The sequence below is a fragment of the Rhipicephalus microplus genome, unplaced genomic scaffold (assembly GCF_043290135.1).
Source record: "Rhipicephalus microplus isolate Deutch F79 unplaced genomic scaffold, USDA_Rmic scaffold_246, whole genome shotgun sequence".
In the NCBI taxonomy this organism is placed as follows: domain Eukaryota; kingdom Metazoa; phylum Arthropoda; class Arachnida; order Ixodida; family Ixodidae; genus Rhipicephalus; species Rhipicephalus microplus.
Window position 1 is genome coordinate 217,501 of NW_027464817.1, and position 12,500 is coordinate 230,000.

Sequence of the window (12,500 nt, forward strand, 5' to 3'; positions counted from 1 at the left end):
GCCGCGCCTTTTTCGGCTGCCGCAAATCGAGCAAACGGTGTGTTTCGGACGGCGTTTCGCTTTCGCTACTTGCGAGTGCTTTCGTGGTCCACCCCTCTATAAATACTCGGGAGGCGTCGAAGCCGGTTCTCCAAGCCGGACCCGTAGGTATCGTTGTGTGCTCGCTCTCATTGGCCCGCCTAACCAGAAAATGCCTGCGGTACACCCATTTGGATAAGAGTGCACGCAGATGCGGGCCTCGACGGCTACACATTTCCTCGGGCGGCCGCCTCCCGGCCTCCGTGGAGCGCGGGATGCACGGTCCCATCGACAAGCCTCTCCCGTTTTTACCGTGGCGTCGCGGTTCACCACGGCAGGCGGGTCGGTCTCCTCCGCATAAAAAGGGGGACCCCCGCTTTTTGTTCCACGAAATCGCACAAGCTTTTTTCGCATCCACGGTTTGCCACCGCACACCAAAATGCCGATCCGGCTGCCTACTTTAGCCAACAGGTGGAGCCAGGCGCGCCGTACTTGCGCGGCACTTCCCACGTCCACCGAAGTCGGTGCCAAGGACCACTTTCGGCGCCGGAGCCGCGTACGAGCCTACTCGAGGCGGAAGAACGAAGCCAGCAAGGGCCTGGCCGCAAGTGCGTTCAATTGTCGGGACGTCCAAGTCCCTCGTTCTTCCGTGCTTCCTCTTTCGGCAAGTCGTTGCGGCACCTTCCCAAAGCGCGCAGACCCGCTAATCGCGACGAGCGCGACGTGGCCGTGCCGCCTTTCCCTCGGCAGCAAGCAAAACGCCTGGCAACGTCGACGCTCCCCTAACCGCGATCTCGCACCGTGTTTCGTGTGGCGAATTCAAAAGCCGGCCGGCGCTGCTGCAACCATTACGGTCGGTACGCATACGCCGCGGAGGGCGGGACGGTCATCGGAGCGTGCGGTTCCTCCATCGAGTACTGCGCACCTCGGCCGTCGCATCGCCGTGCCATGACCGGCCGCGCGTCAACGCGAACCGGTGCCAGCGAGATCCCTCGCCTGCAAGAACCGACCGGCAGCCTCCGTCACCCGAGGACGCGGAGGCGCTTGCCGCGGACGGCGGGACGGTATGCACTGGTGCACAGCGGACCCGTCACATCGCCAGTTCCTTGACCGACCGCCGACGCTTGTGCCGTTCCTCTCGTACTTGGCAGTCGCCGCGCGATTGTCGGGTCTCGTTCTTGCACGCTCGAACGGTCGGGAGGGCACTCGGCTGGCGTTTCGGGAACGCGCAGCCTCGCCTTCTACCGACGTAACCACGACTCGCCGTTCGCGCTCCGCCGCTCCTGTTTACAGTACTAGGCGGTCCCGCAGCGGTCGGGTCGCGCATTTCGAGCGCTTCGAGCCACGGTGCAGTGGCGGGTCGAAAGCCGACCTATGAGTGCGTTGCGCCGTTTGTACCCGCGTCCGCCACCTGGCCGACCGTCCAAGGTCGCGGTGTTGGCGTCCGCTGGGCGCAACAATTTGTCACGGGGTGCCGCTCCACATTCAGGCAGCCCCGTGGGGAAAAGCCGACCCCGCGTCCAAACGGGGTCAGCGGCAGAAAGTGTCGGGCGCAGACGCAGCTGAGGCGCTCACCCTTCACAATCCGTTAATGATCCTTCCGCAGGTTCACCTACGGAAACCTTGTTACGACTTTTACTTCCTCTAAATGATCAAGTTTGGTCATCTTTCCAACAGACCGGCGCAACCGAAAGGCCGCGCCGGACATCGGTCCGAAGACCTCACTAAATCATTCAATCGGTAGTAGCGACGGGCGGTGTGTACAAAGGGCAGGGACGTAATCAACGCGAGCTTATGACTCGCGCTTACTGGGAATTCCTCGTTCAAGGGGAACAATTGCAAGCCCCTATCCCAATCACGAAAGAAGTTCCACGGGTTACCCAGTCTTTTCAGACAGGGATAAAGACACGCTGCTTCCTTCAGTGTAGCGCGCGTGCGGCCCCGGACATCTAAGGGCATCACAGACCTGTTATTGCTCTGTTTCGTGCGGCTAGGAGCCGCTTGTCCCTCTAAGAAGGTTGTAAGGTGCTGGGAACCCCGCACCTATTTAATAGGCTAGAGTCTCGTTCGTTATCGGAATTAACCAGACAAATCGCTCCACCAACTAAGAACGGCCATGCACCACCATCCACCGAATCAAGAAAGAGCTCTCAATCTGTCAATCCTCCCAGTGTCCGGGCCGGGTAAGTTTTCCCGTGTTGAGTCAAATTAAGCCGCAGGCTCCACTCCTGGTGGTGCCCTTCCGTCAATTCCTTTAAGTTTCAGCTTTGCAACCATACTTCCCCCGGAACCCAAATACTTTGGTTTCCCGGAAGCTGCCCGCCGAGTCATTTGAGTAACTCAGGCGGATCGCTGGTTGGCATCGTTTATGGTCAGAACTAGGGCGGTATCTGATCGCCTTCGAACCTCTGACTTTCGTTCTTGATCAATGAAAACATTCTTGGCAAATGCTTTCGCAGTAGTTCGTCTTGCGACGGTCCAAGAATTTCACCTCTAGCGCCGCAATACGAATGCCCCCGTCCGTCCCTCTTAATCATTACCTCGTATTCCAAAAACCAACAGAACAGAAACGAGGTCTTGTTCTATTATTCCATGCAAGTTTATTCAGGCGACTCGCCTGCGTTGAGCACTCTAATTTTTTCAAAGTAAAAGCACCGGCCATCTCGAGGCACACAATGAAGTGCACCAAGAAAGAACCGGCATGATGTTCAGTCCGAGCCGTCGCATCGGGTAGATGCACTACTCGTCTGGAACTGAGATCCAACTACGAGCTTTTTAACCGCAGCAGCTTTAGTATACGCTATTGGAGCTGGAATTACCGCGGCTGCTGGCACCAGACTTGCCCTCCAATTGATCCTCGTTAAAGGATTTAGAGTGTACTCATTTCAATTACGGGGCCTCAAAAGAGTCCCGTATTGTTATTTTTCGTCACTACCTCCCCGTGCCGGGAGTGGGTAATTTGCGCGCCTGCTGCCTTCCTTGGATGTGGTAGCCGTTTCTCAGGCTCCCTCTCCGGAATCGAACCCTGATTCTCCGTTACCCGTAACAACCATGGTAAGCAAGTAACCTACCATCGAAAGTTGATAAGGCAGACACTTGAAAGAAACGTCGCCGGCTCGTGGCCATGCGATCAGCACAAAGTTATCCAGAGTCACCACACAATACGGGCCGAAACCCGATCGATCTTGGTCTAATAAAAGCACCCGTTACCCAAAGGGCTCCAGGCTCACTGCATGTATTAGCTCTAGAATTGCCACAGTTATCCAAGTAGGAAGAAACGATCTAAGGAACCATAACTGATTTAGAGAGCCATTCGCGGTTTCGCCTTATTTCGGCATGTACTTAGACATGCATGGCTTAATCTTTGAGACAAGCATATGATTACTGGCAGGATCAACCAGGTAATCGTTCGACTGCGCGTCCGTCCTCGCCTTCGGCGGGCCGGACGCAGTCTGTGTGCGGCGGAGGCCACCTTCAGGCGCCCCAACACGCTTATTTTGCACTCCGAGATGACGGCGTTCGAGCTCGCTACGGCACAACCTTCCCGAAAGACGAGTGGGAGCCGTGCGGCAAGAAGCACGTTCATGCTCGCTCTTTTTCGTTGCATCGACTCGGTCGCGCCGTGCGGGTTGCCCAAGCCCGCTGCACTGTCGGTGGACCGGCCGGAACTAGCAACGGAGCCGAGACTGCAAAGCCGCCAGACGACGGGTCACGCCCGCGTCTTCGGCGCTTTCGCATCTGAATCGCCCGAGGACGACACGGAACACACCTCGATATCGTGGTAAAACGGCACCGTCCGACAACCAGCCCCTAACGCATCAAGCGGATGAGGCTGCAGACGACTGCCGTGGATTCCCCTGGAGCAGACCCGAGGACACGCTTGACGAGGCCGAAGCCCGCCGCATATCAGACACCCGGTCGCTTTCGCGTACGCCGCTCACGAGAACCCCCACATAATAGCAGCGATAAGTACCCAGACCTCCTTGGGCACTAATACGAGCGTACTCGAGAAAATTTCACCGCGGGTGTGCCCCGAAACGTGTGGCACGTTGAGCGTGCCACAAGTCTACGTCGCTCTCAAACCCGCCGAGGTCGTAGAATTTGCGACCCTACTCACGAAATTCCCACCGAGGATACGGCCGCAAACGTACCGCACCTTGGGTAGGCCACGAGTTTGTGCAACACTACGCTGACGGCACAGCACCGAGGTCGTGCGCGCACGCACGGGAAAATTCCGCCGCGGTTTCTGCCGAAAACGTGAGGCACCACGACTCTCCGCAAGTTCGCGTCGACTGCGAAAGACCGAAGTCGTGAACGACGTGTCCGCTACTCGCCGCCGACACGCTGGACACCAAACGTACAACGACTCGACGGCGTCGTAGAGGCCCACGACGCGGTTTTCCTTAACGACGTCTCGGCGTGGCACCGACAGGTTAGAACGGCCGACCAACGTTCCCTGTCCGCCGTTCGGCTCAGTCGAAGGGCTCGGCGACTTCGGCAACGCTGCGAAGCCGCACGGTGACGCACGCCATGTCCCCATTTTTTTTTTTTTTTCTTTCTGCGTCTGCCGGGGTGCCCCTATAATAGCAGCGATAAGCACCCAGACCGCCGTGGGTCGCTCGCCCCGGCTGACGTGGTTTTTCGTACTCCTGCGGCGGTCGCCGTCAAGCACGTCCAAATACGCTACTTTCGTGGGCGCATTCACGCTCTTTCGCTTCGCCGGAGTGCCAGCACTCACTCTGCCAAAAACGGCGAACATCCGAGCGGCGGTTCCCACTTTTGCGTCGGCGTCGCAAACCCCGCCCCGGCAGACGAGGTTTGCCGTACTCGTGCGACGGTGGCCGGCGGGCACGTCGAAAGACGCCGATATCGTGCGCGAATTGGCGCACCTTGGCTTCACCGGAGTGCCGCCACTGACTCCTCCAAAAACGGCGAAGATCCGAGCGGCGCTTCCCACTTTCGCATCGGCGTCCCGAACTCCGCCCCGGCTGACGCGGTTTACCGTACTCGTGCGACGGTCGCCGGCGAGCACGTGGAAAGACGCCGATATCGTGCCCGAATCGGCTCCGTTCGGCTTCGCCGGAGTGCCAGCACTGGCTCGGCGAAAGACGACGAACATCCGAGCGACGGTTCTCACTATTGCGTACGCGTCGCAAACCCCGCCCCGGCAGACGCACTTTGCCGTACTCGTGCGACGGTCGCCGGCGAGCACGTAGAAAGACGCCGATATCGTGCCGGAATCGGCCCCGTTTGGCTTCGCCGGAGTGCCAGCACTCACTCGGCCACAAACGGCGAACATCCGAGCGGCGGTTCCCACTTAGCCGTCGGCGTCCCGAACTCCGCCCCGGCAGACGCGGTTGCCGAGCTCGTGCGACTAGCGACCGCGAAGCCGTCTCGCGACGCCGCTTTCGTGCGCGGCTCCCACTGCGACCTGGGTCACCCGAGGTCGACGAGCAAGAAAGAATGTCGAAAAAAAATTTTTTTTTTTTTGCGTCTGCCGGGGTGCCCCTATAATAGCAGCGATAAGCACCCAGACCGCCATGGGTCGCTCGCCCCGGCTGACGTGGTTTTTCGTTTTCCTGCGGTGGTCGTCGTCAAGCACGTCCAAACACGCCACTTTCGTGGGCGCATTCGCGCTCTTTCGCTTCGCCGGAGTGCCAGCACTCACTCTGCCAAAAACGGCGAACATCCTAGTGGCGGTTCCCACTTTTGCGTCGGCGTCGCCAACCCCGCCCCGGCATACGCGGTTTGCCGTACTCGTGCGGCGGTGGCCGGCGGGCACGTCGAAAGACACCGATATCGTGCGCGAGTCGATGCTTCTTGGTCTCGCAGGAGGGCCGCCACTCACTCCTGCAAAAACGGCGAAGATCCGAGCGGCGCTTCCCACTTTTTCGTCGGCATCGCAAACCTCGCCCCGGCAGACGCGCTTTGCCGTACTCGTGCGACGGTCGCCGGCGAGCACGTCGAAATACGCCGATATCGTGCCCGAATCGGCCCCGTTTCGCTTCGCCGGAGTGCCAGCACTCACTCGGCCAAAAACGGCGAACATCCGAGCAGCGGTACCCACTTAGCCGTCGGCATCCCGAACTCCGCGCCGGCTGACGCGGTTGCCGAGCTCGTGCGACTAGCGACCGCGAACGCGTCTCGCGACGCCGCTTTCGTGCGCGGCTCCCATTGCGACCTGGGTTACCCGAGCTCGACCAGCAAAAAAGAAGGTCGAAAAAAAATTTTTTTTTCTGCGTCTGCCGGGGTGCCCCTATAATAGCAGCGATAAGCACCCAGACCGCCGTGGGTCGCTCGCCCCGGCTGACGTGGTTTTTCGTACTCCTGCAGCGGTCGCCGTCAAGCACGTCCAAATACGCCACTTTCGTGGGCGCTTTCGCGCTCTTTCGCGTCGCCGGTGTGCCAGCACTCACTCTGCCAAAAACGGCGAACATCCTAGTGGCGGTTCCCACTTTTGCGTCGGCGTCGCCAACCCCGCCCCGGCATACGCGGTTTGCCGTACTCGTGCGGCGGTGGCCGGCGGGCACGTCGAAAGACACCGATATCGTGCGCGAGTCGATGCTTCTTGGTCTCGCAGGAGGGCCGCCACTCACTCCTGCAAAAACGGCGAAGATCCGAGCGGCGCTTCCCACTTTTTCGTCGGCATCGCAAACCTCGCCCCGGCAGACGCGCTTTGCCGTACTCGTGCGACGGTCGCCGGCGAGCACGTCGAAATACGCCGATATCGTGCCCGAATCGGCCCCGTTTCGCTTCGCCGGAGTGCCAGCACTCACTCGGCCAAAAACGGCGAACATCCGAGCAGCGGTACCCACTTAGCCGTCGGCATCCCGAACTCCGCGCCGGCTGACGCGGTTGCCGAGCTCGTGCGACTAGCGACCGCGAACGCGTCTCGCGACGCCGCTTTCGTGCGCGGCTCCCATTGCGACCTGGGTTACCCGAGCTCGACCAGCAAAAAAGAAGGTCGAAAAAAAATTTTTTTTTTCTGCGTCTGCCGGGGTGCCCCTATAATAGCAGCGATAAGCACCCAGACCGCCGTGGGTCGCTCGCCCCGGCTGACGTGGTTTTTCGTACTCCTGCAGCGGTCGCCGTCAAGCACGTCCAAATACGCCACTTTCGTGGGCGCTTTCGCGCTCTTTCGCGTCGCCGGTGTGCCAGCACTCACTCTGCCAAAAACGGCCAACATCCGAGCGGCGGTTCCCACTTTTGCGTCGGCGTCGTAAACCCCGCCCCGGCAGACGCGGTTTGCCCTACTCGTTCGACGGTCGCCGGCGAGCGCGTCGAAAGACGCCGATATCGTGCGCTAATTGGCGCTCCTTGGCTTCTCCGGAGTGCCGCCACTCACTCCTCCAAAAACGGCGAAGATCCGAGCGGCGTTCTCCACTTTCGCATCGGCGTCCCGAACTCCGCCCGGGCTGACGCGGTTTACCGTACTCGTGCGACGGTCGCCGCCGGGCACGTCGAAAGACGCCGATATCGTGCCGTAATCGGCCCCGTTTGGCTTCGCCCGAGTGCCAGCACTCACTCGGCCAAAAACGGCGAACATCCGAGCAGCGTTTCCCACTTTCGCATCGGCGTCCCGAAGCCCGCCCCGGCAGACGCGGTTTGCCCTACTCGAGCGACGGTCGCCGGCGATCACGTCGAAAGGCGCCGAATTCGTGCACGAATCGATGCTTCTTGGTCTCGCAGGAGGGCCGCCACTCACTCCTGCAAAAACGGCGAAGATCCGAGTTGCGCTTCCCACTTTTTCGTCGGCGTCCCGAACTACGCCCCGGCTGACGCGGTTTACCGTACTCGTGCGACGGTCGCCGGCGGGCACTTCAAAATACGCCGATTTCGTGGGCGCATTCACGCTGTTTCGCTTCCCCGGAGTGCCAACACTCACTCTGCCGAAAGCGGCGATCATCCGAGCGGCGGTTCCCACTTTTGCGTCGGCTTCGCAAACGGCGCCCCGGCAGACGCGCTCGTGCGACGTACTCGTGCGACGGTCGCCGGCGAGCACGTCGAAAGACGCCGATATCGTGCTCGAATCGACCCCGTTTCGCTTCGCCGGAGTGCTGCCAGTCACGGCGCAGAAAACGGCGAACAAGTGTTTTTTTTTTTTTTCCTAGAATTTGTGTTATAGAAGGCACATTTGATATCGGACGATAATTTTCAACTTTATCACGCGCACCGATTTTCGTGTAGAGGTTTGCAAGTTTATGGGAATTTCTCCACTTGGAATAATGCGATTTAGTAGTACTACGAGAACTTCATGGATGTACTCAAGGGTACGGGGCAAGTCAGTTACGTCAACACCTGCAGATTTTTTACACTTCAAACTGAAAATTGTTGGTTGTGAGTCCTCGTGTGATATTAAAGGCCGATTCGCTAACACATAGAACAAAGAAAGAAAGGAAGAAAAAACGCCCGCGCTCGCTCAAGAAACCTGGGTTCGCAACAAGTGGCAACAACAAGCAACCGAGCGAGTGCGCCAAAACCCGTGGCGGCCGAACAAACGCGAAGTCCCAACCGCGTCAGCCGGGGCGGCACGGGACAGGAAAAATCACTTCAGCCGGGGCGGCGGGGCACCGAATAAACCTCGTCACCTCGTCGCAGGATAAAAGAGGAAACAAAAAGTCTAAACAGCGTCTGCTGGAGCGAATGCGTAATAAAACAACAACAACAACAAAAAAAAAACACCCGCGCTCAAGAAGTCTGCAATCCTCACAAAAGGCGACTGTGACCGAGCAGCGTCAGCCGGGGCCGTGCGGAAACGGAAAAACCGCGACTACCGGGGCGTCGAGGCACCGAAAAATCCACTTCAGCCGCGGCGAAAAAAAAAAACAAAAAGAAAGACGGAGGGGGGGGGGGGAACCACGTCTGCCGGGGCGAAGGAAAAAAAAACGCGTCTGCCGGGGCGAGCCCGGGTGCGGCACCACCGGGAAAACTGTGGCAAACAGACATGGCGATCGAGTGAGTGGGCCGCCAGCCAGGCTCAGCCAAAAAGTGCAAAGTCCGAACTGCGTCAGCCGGGGCGGCAAAAACCGCGTCAGCCGGGGCGGCGCAAAAAACCGCGTCTGCCGGGGCGGCACGAAACCGCGTCAGCCGGGGCGGGGCGAAAACTGCGTCAGCCGGGGCGAAAAGAAAAAAAAAAACGCGTCTGCCGGGGCAAGCCCGGGTGCGGCACCACCGGGAAAACTGTGGCAAACAGACATGGCGATCGAGTGAGTGGGCCGCCAGCCAGGCACAGCCGAAAAGTGCAAAGTCCGAACCGTGTCAGCCGGGGCGACGCAAAAACCGCGTCAGCCGGGGCGGCGCGAAAACCGCGTCAGCCGGGGCGGCACGAAACCGCGTCAGCCGGGGCGGCGCGAAAACTGCGTCAGCCGGGGCGGCGCGAAAACCTCGTCAGCCGGGGCGAGCGAAAAGGGGGGGGGGGGGAACCACGTCTGCCGGGGCGAAAGAAAAAAAAAACGCGTCTGCCGGGGCGAGCCCGGGTGCGGCACCACCGGGAAGACTGTGGCAAACAGACATGGCGATCGAGTGAGTGGGCCGCCAGCCAGGCTCAGCCCAAAAAGTGCCAAGTCCGAACTGCGTCAGCCGGGGCGGCAAAAACCGCGTCAGCCGGGGCGGCGCGAAAACCGCGTCTGCCGGGGCGGCGCGAAAACTGCGTCAGCCGGGGCGAGCCCGGGTGCGGCACCACCGGGAAAACTGTGGCTAACAGACATGGCGATCGAGTGAGTGGGCCACCAGCCAGGCTCAGCCAAAAAGTGCCAAGTCCGAACTGCGTCAGCCGGGGCGGCAAAAACCGCGTCAGCCGGGGCGGCGCAAAAAAACCGCGTCTGCCGGGGCGGCACGAAACCGCGTCAGCCGGGGCGGCGCGAAAACTGCGTCAGCCGGGGCGAAAGAAAAAAAAAAACGCGTCTGCCGGGGCGAGCCCGGGTGCGGCACCACCGGGAAAACTGTGGCAAACAGACATGGCGATCGAGTGAGTGGGCCGCCAGCCAGGCACAGCCGAAAAGTGCTAAGTCCGAACTGCGTCTGCCGGGGCGGCACGAAACCGCGTCAGCCGGGGCGGCGCGAAAACCGCGTCTGCCGGGGCGGCACGAAACCGCGTCAGCCGGGGCGGCGCGAAAACTGCGTCAGCCGGGGCGAGCCCGGGTGCGGCACCACCGGGAAAACTGTGGCAAACAGACATGGCGATCGAGTGAGTGGGCCGCCAGCCAGGCACAGCCGAAAAGTGCTAAGTCCGAACTGCGTCTGCCGGGGCGGCACGAAACCGCGTCAGCCGGGGCGGCGCGAAAACCGCGTCTGCCGGGGCGGCACGAAACCGCGTCAGCCGGGGCGGCGCGAAAACTGCGTCAGCCGGGGCGAGCCCGGGTGCGGCACCACCGGGAAAACTGTGGCAAACAGACATGGCGATCGAGTGAGTGGGCCGCCAGCCAGGCACAGCCGAAAAGTGCTAAGTCCGAACTGCGTCAGCCGGGGCGGCAAAAACCGCGTCAGCCGGGGCGGCGCAAAAAACCGCGTCTGCCGGGGCGGCACGAAACCGCGTCAGCCGGGGCGGCGCGAAAACTGCGTCAGCCGGGGCGAAAGAAAAAAAAAAAACGCGTCTGCCGGGGCGAGCCCGGGTGCGGCACCACCGGGAAAACTGTGGCAAACAGACATGGCGATCGAGTGAGTGGGCCGCCAGCCAGGCACAGCCGAAAAGTGCTAAGTCCGAACTGCGTCTGCCGGGGCGGCACGAAACCGCGTCAGCCGGGGCGGCGCGAAAACCGCGTCTGCCGGGGCGGCACGAAACCGCGTCAGCCGGGGCGGCGCGAAAACTGCGTCAGCCGGGGCGAGCCCGGGTGCGGCACCACCGGGAAAACTGTGGCAAACAGACATGGCGATCGAGTGAGTGGGCCGCCAGCCAGGCACAGCCGAAAAGTGCTAAGTCCGAACTGCGTCTGCCGGGGCGGCACGAAACCGCGTCAGCCGGGGCGGCGCGAAAACCGCGTCTGCCGGGGCGGCACGAAACCGCGTCAGCCGGGGCGGCGCGAAAACTGCGTCAGCCGGGGCGAGCCCGGGTGCGGCACCACCGGGAAAACTGTGGCAAACAGACATGGCGATCGAGTGAGTGGGCCGCCAGCCAGGCACAGCCGAAAAGTGCAAAGTCCGAACCGTGTCAGCCGGGGCGACGCAAAAACCGCGTCAGCCGGGGCGGCGCGAAAACCGCGTCAGCCGGGGCGGCACGAAACCGCGTCAGCCGGGGCGGCGCGAAAACTGCGTCAGCCGGGGCGGCGCGAAAACCTCGTCAGCCGGGGCGAGCGAAAAGGGGGGGGGGGGAACCACGTCTGCCGGGGCGAAAGAAAAAAAAAACGCGTCTGCCGGGGCGAGCCCGGGTGCGGCACCACCGGGAAGACTGTGGCAAACAGACATGGCGATCGAGTGAGTGGGCCGCCAGCCAGGCTCAGCCCAAAAAGTGCCAAGTCCGAACTGCGTCAGCCGGGGCGGCAAAAACCGCGTCAGCCGGGGCGGCGCGAAAACCGCGTCTGCCGGGGCGGCGCGAAAACTGCGTCAGCCGGGGCGAGCCCGGGTGCGGCACCACCGGGAAAACTGTGGCTAACAGACATGGCGATCGAGTGAGTGGGCCACCAGCCAGGCTCAGCCAAAAAGTGCCAAGTCCGAACTGCGTCAGCCGGGGCGGCAAAAACCGCGTCAGCCGGGGCGGCGCAAAAAAACCGCGTCTGCCGGGGCGGCACGAAACCGCGTCAGCCGGGGCGGCGCGAAAACTGCGTCAGCCGGGGCGAAAGAAAAAAAAAAACGCGTCTGCCGGGGCGAGCCCGGGTGCGGCACCACCGGGAAAACTGTGGCAAACAGACATGGCGATCGAGTGAGTGGGCCGCCAGCCAGGCACAGCCGAAAAGTGCTAAGTCCGAACTGCGTCTGCCGGGGCGGCACGAAACCGCGTCAGCCGGGGCGGCGCGAAAACCGCGTCTGCCGGGGCGGCACGAAACCGCGTCAGCCGGGGCGGCGCGAAAACTGCGTCAGCCGGGGCGAGCCCGGGTGCGGCACCACCGGGAAAACTGTGGCAAACAGACATGGCGATCGAGTGAGTGGGCCGCCAGCCAGGCACAGCCGAAAAGTGCTAAGTCCGAACTGCGTCTGCCGGGGCGGCACGAAACCGCGTCAGCCGGGGCGGCGCGAAAACCGCGTCTGCCGGGGCGGCACGAAACCGCGTCAGCCGGGGCGGCGCGAAAACTGCGTCAGCCGGGGCGAGCCCGGGTGCGGCACCACCGGGAAAACTGTGGCAAACAGACATGGCGATCGAGTGAGTGGGCCGCCAGCCAGGCACAGCCGAAAAGTGCTAAGTCCGAACTGCGTCAGCCGGGGCGGCAAAAACCGCGTCAGCCGGGGCGGCGCAAAAAACCGCGTCTGCCGGGGCGGCACGAAACCGCGTCAGCCGGGGCGGCGCGAAAACTGCGTCAGCCGGGGCGAAAGAAAAAAAAAACGCGTCTGCC

The 12,500-nt window shown here is 61.7% G+C and overlaps 1 non-coding gene across 1 annotated transcript; it reads right to left on the reverse strand.

Moving 5' to 3' along the window:
- Positions 1 to 1,607: 1,607 nt before the first annotated feature.
- LOC142792837 (small subunit ribosomal RNA) lies at positions 1,608 to 3,422 on the reverse strand. The gene has a single exon (XR_012891248.1). It is a non-coding gene; the product is annotated as a small subunit ribosomal RNA (ribosomal RNA).
- Between the last annotated feature and the right edge of the window lie 9,078 nt (positions 3,423 to 12,500).